The sequence below is a fragment of the Myotis lucifugus genome, unplaced genomic scaffold, assembly GCF_000147115.1.
Source record: "Myotis lucifugus unplaced genomic scaffold, Myoluc2.0 scaffold_3, whole genome shotgun sequence".
Taxonomy (NCBI): Eukaryota; Metazoa; Chordata; class Mammalia; order Chiroptera; family Vespertilionidae; genus Myotis; species Myotis lucifugus.
This window is the reverse complement of record NW_005871051.1, coordinates 21,956,088-21,961,735: the sequence shown is the minus strand read 5'-3', so window position 1 is coordinate 21,961,735 and position 5,648 is coordinate 21,956,088.

The following is a 5,648-nucleotide window of genomic DNA, read 5'->3' as shown; positions in this document are numbered from 1 at the left end:
GGTGGTGGTAGTAGTGGTGATGGTGGTGGTAGTTATGATGGTGATGGTGGTAGTGGTGGTGGTGGTGGTAATTAAATATTAGCCAACACTTATTAAGTTCTTACTCTGTGCTGAGTACAGTTTCCAAGCAACTTACATGTATTAATTTATTTAATTATCACAGCAACTCTAAGAGGTAGGTAGTATTGTTAGCCTCATTTGAAAGATGAGTAAACTGGGGCACAGAGAGGTTAAGTGACCTGCTGAATGTCACACAGCTACTAAGTGTGGAATAGAGATTTGAACCTAGGCACTTGGGCTCCAGAATCTTCACTCTTCATGTTTGAGCTTTTCAGGGAGGTTACCTCCCTAACAAAAAGCTATCAAATACTTGGTGATATTCTTTATAAGAATAATTTTATGAGGGGTATAAAAACTTTCGTTGAAGTATCTGTGCTGCCCCAGAAAGGAGAATAGCAGCACATCGTTATTTCATTTGCCAGGGCTATTAGAGCTTGATTCTTGAAGAGGGCATTTATCATTTTAATTAAAATTTCTTACACCTCCTCAGAAGGCTGTGTGTGGGCTCCTATTTGCATAAATTAATTGGGAATACCGAGGCTCGCTTGCCAAGGTATAAAAGGGCCCTGAAGCATCCATTTGTTTGTGCTCCTGACTCTGTGGTGCTCATATAAAGTAGAGTGGGGCTTTGCTTTTAGTTGTAGTCCAGATTGGCATAAAGGAACTTAACGCCATGAGTCCCTTCAGTTTTCCCAGGTACACTGTAAAAAATAGTGCATCACTCCACTGGCCTTTGACCTCCTAAATGAGATAATCCAACCCAGCTCTGCCGCCTCTGGGTACTTCTTCCCACAGCATTCATGGGTCTTGCCATCTTTCTATTTTCATAACAGCAGGTCAAGAGATTCCAGAGTATTACAAAGTACCTTTGAAAAATTGGCATTAAAGCCATTCTTCCTACTGTTTTAAAGGAATAAACTGATTAAATTAATAAAACAACCTGGGAAATGATTTCCCAGCAACTGTGTTTGCACGTCTTTGAGCTGATTACTTGTTCCTGCCTATCTAGGGCACCAGTTCTTGGATACTGAGAAAGACGTCTGTTTGAGTTTGTCTGTGCCAGCTAAAAGGCCTATGTATTTATTGCTAGAGGTGTTCTCACCTCAAAAAATGCACATAAACTTTCTGCTGTTTACTTGACTCTCTCCGAATGCTATGGGAAGGGAATTTTACAAGATACTTGAGAAATCAGTGGTTTGGAAATTCCACAGAACAGCCTTTCTTTCACTATGCCAGGAGGTTGTTTATAATTCTATCCCAGGGCTCTTACTGTGAAGTCTCCTTGTAGGAGAAACAAACTTGCCTGGCCAGTGTAGCTCAGTGGTTGAGCATGGACCCATGAACCAGGAGGTCAGGGTTTGATACCCTGTCAGGGCACATGCCTGGGTTGTGGGCTCGATTTCCAGTAGGGGGCATGCAGGAGGCAGCAGATCTTTCTCATCATGGATGTTTCTCCTCTCCCTTCTTCTCTCTGAAATCAATAAAATTATTTTTTAAAATATAGGAGAAACAGACTTTAAACAGGGTCTTTTGGCACTTAGGGAATTAAAATTTTTTGAATTGGTGCCAAGACACACCTGTGTTATTTTGAACACCACCTTTCCCCCACCCCCTAGGAAAATGTTTTAAAGAGCTTGCAGTGTATCTAGTATTTCTAGTTCCATTTCAATCTGGAAGCAGGTATTTCAAGAGAGAGCCCTTTCACAATTTTAAACACTAATTGGTAGTTCACGTCCCCTGTGATTGAGTGGAAGGTCCTGATGAGTAGGTCTCGGGGGGGCCCTCCAGTTAGCCCCTGTGTCCCCATAGTGAGCTGGCAATGCCACGACTGCCCTATAAATCTCGTTGATTTAACAGCACCTGCCAAATCGAGACAGCATTATCGGTATTCTGATACAGGCTAAGTCAATGAACATTTGGGGAGCTGGCTAAAAAATTGACTTTGTATATCTGGTTTGCTTTGTAAGTTCAGTCAGAGAAGTTTAAATGAATGCAGACAAGTAATATAATCACTTAAAGAAAAAAATTACTGCTTTCTTTATTTTCTGTCCTTGGGACCTAAACACATATCTGTAGTTACTAAAGGTTAAGGGAGTAACCTTAAGATTAAAATAATAACATTGTTTCACTTTTAACCCAACTGAAACCTGCACGGAGCCCCTGGGACTTTCTCTAGACCCCTTAATAAAAGACTGTCTCCCCATATATACAGTCTTAAATCTCCAAGTGGTGAAAGCTTATTCTGAGTATACTAGGGCAAGACGTTGATAATGTGGAAGTAAATGAACAGTTTGATTGGTCGAGGATGGCTTTAGGCAGTATCTTATTTTGAAGGTAACAACTAAGAATTGCAGATGACAGGTGCAAAGTGATGAGAAGGAAAAAGAAGATAGTGATCTTGAATCGCAGAGGTTGCAATTCCTGAGATTACTAATGGGGTTGACAAACAGATGTTTTGACCACAGAGTAAGAAAGCAAGTTTAGAAAAGCATCTGTTCCTACAAGCTCAAGACAATACCAACCTCATACATTATTGGCTCATGCAATTTGAGTAGCATGGCTCAGGAAGGGCAGCCACGCAGTCTTCAGCAGACTGAATTCACCAGTGCCGTTCAGTAGGGGCCAATGAATTGTGGAGTCAGTGAGGTGACAACTCCAGGGTATCTTAACTGCAAAGAAGAAGTAGCCAGACAATAAATATATTATAGAGGGTGTCAGGCACTTAATGATTGGTAACCATATGCTCTTGTTCTGGATTTTGCGATAGTTGTCATCTTTTAAAAATAAGTCAGTCAGTGAAAGAAAAATACCACATGATCTCACTCATTTGTGGAATATAAAGAACATTATAAACTGATGAACAAAAATAAATACAGAGGCAAAGAAGCATTGAACAGACTGTCAAACTACAGCGGGAAGGCTAAGGAGAGTTGGGGGTCGGGGGAGGTAAGAGATCAACAGAAGGACTTGTATGCATGCATATAAGCATAGCCAATGGACGAAAGACACTGGGGGGGAGGAGGGGAAGGGCATATGCCGGGGGGTAGGGAAGGCTAGGGGAAGGTCAATAGGAAAAAAAGGAAAAGGAGACATATGTACTACTATTTGTAATACTTTAAACAAGAAAATAAAATTTAAAAAAAATTCACAATCTCCTGTCATTCCCCCACCCCCTCATTTTCAAAAACTTTATGCCCAATTTTGTATTTGTAACTTTGTATTCCTTTTTAAGTGGTGCCACAAAACAGGCATGGGCCCCTGGCCAATGTGACACCCTTGCTAACTGTGAAGACATGGGCAGCATCTGTAAAAGGTGGTAGAGGGCAGAGGTCTTGGGGTGTCAGCTCTTATTGGCCAATGTTCATCTTCCAGGTGTAAGCACCTAACAGGGAAGTGTGGATGACTGACCACAGTATTTTCAGCAGAGGAACACTGGCATTCTAAATAGAGCTGGTGAAAACCAGTTAGAACACACCTGATTTGTAACCTTAGTATCTTCTGAACAATCTGGCTTGGCCTTGGCCTTCATCTGTTTGGCCCATGCTGGTTGATTGTCTTCCTGGCAGGGGCAAGTGAACCACGTGTCCTGGGGTTCAGGCTTAAGAATGCATTGACCGTCACAGATTGAGCTGTCAAAGGCAGTGGCGTTACCTAAGTCTCGCCCCTTGATCTATCTTATTGATTTAACCCAGAACCCACTGTGTTGCACACACAGATATTATAGGAAAGAGTGCAAGAGAAAAGTCCATCCATCGTGCATGGTATGGACTTGCAACATCACCGTAGCTTTGAACTCTGCCTGTCATTGTGAAGCCACTCAAGTATTTAAAAAGTCTGGACAAAAACCATGGCCTTGTGGCATGTCACAAACCTGGTAACTGTTGAGGAAGATGAAGAAACATAATTGTATACTTTGGAGGAAAGCCTCCTCAAGATACAAGGCAGGAAATCTTAAGACTTATGGTTGTTTATTCCATATATCTTGGCAACAAGTGTAAGGAAGATGTTCTGTACAATATCTGTAATGCTAAATATGTTCCACAAATAGAATTCGATTTCTCTCATACATGTGCCTGGCATAGTCCTCATGATCGTTTTAGCAGGCGCACTTCTCTGAAGTCAGCAGTGATATCTTGCAGCTGTTGCTTTAGCGTTGCTCTTGCTGGACATTCATTTTGTGATCCAGCATAGTTTCTCCTCAGTTGATCGTTAGTTAGTTCGAGCCCTATGGGTGCGTATACGAATGATACTCAAACTTGGAACCATCCTTCTTGATAGAATGCAGAGATTTATGTCCACACGAACTTTTCAACACTACCTTTCAGTAATGGCAAAGGAATGCGGAACAGACTTCACAGTCTGCTACAGGATGTGGCTTGAGGGAAGCTGTTCTAAGTTGCTGTTCTCTTGCAGACCCTGGAAGAGTACATGAACAAGCCGACGTTCTGACTGCACCTTCTGGAAGTCTCTGAGTGCTGCGTGCTCTGGCCTTGCAAAGAAGCAGCGCCCCGCCTCCAGTCATTGGACAGAGCCTCCAGCACCATGCCAAAAATAACTTAAAAGGGATTTTTTGTTAACTAGCAAAATTGAAAGTTGTTTAACATATTTATCATTATTACATGCCTGTATTATACTGTATATGACTTATTGTAGCTCTGGATGTTCACATAGCAGCCTCATGATTCAGTAGATTGGAACATTTGTTTGCAATGTGTTAACTCCATGTAATTTTCTAAGCTAACTTAAATACATTTGTTGTAGTATGATTTTTGCTGCATTTGGTCCTCTACTGACAGGCTGAGAACTGTATTATAATAATCCGTGCTTTAGAATGTAAAGTAGCAATACTTTTTCTAAAGGTTTAGCTTTTAAAATTATCTGATTGATCATTCAAAATTATGTTAATAGTTCAGAGTTCATATGTAACGCTAGACATTTTTTAAAAAGATATGATTTTATTGATTTTAGAGAGAGAAGAAGGGAGAGGGCGGGGGAGAGAGAGAAACATTGATTGACTGCCTCCTGCATGGCCCCCACAGGGAATTGAGTCCCCAACCCAGGCACTGAGCCTCCAACTGGGGCATGTGATCTGACTGGGAATAAAAATGGCAACCTTTTGGAGCACGGGCTGATTTCCAACAAACTGAACCATACCGGCCAGGGCAATGCTGGACATTTTAAATACACTTGATAATAATGACATTTCAGTCCAGATACAATGTATCTGATCTTAATGTCCTGAATTTATTTATTTTTCAGGGTTGGAATGAAGGAAAAGAACCAAAGATAGTATAAGAACCAAAGATTGTTGTGTTTTTGAGGCCTTGGAAGCTGCTCTCTTGGCTGAGATTTTAATTTTACCTTTTAATTTAATATAAGGGACAGTATAATGAGGTCATGTTTTCTACAAACTCTATATATTGATTAAGGTTTTAGACATCTGGAGATATAGTGTCTATAACTTATTTCCCTTATTATAAAAATAGTATAATAGAGGTAAATAACAAGAGTAATAATTGTTATTATTACTATTTTAATAATCTTTATGTTACAAAGCACTCTTAGTTGCTGGAGAGATTTTGTTTTAA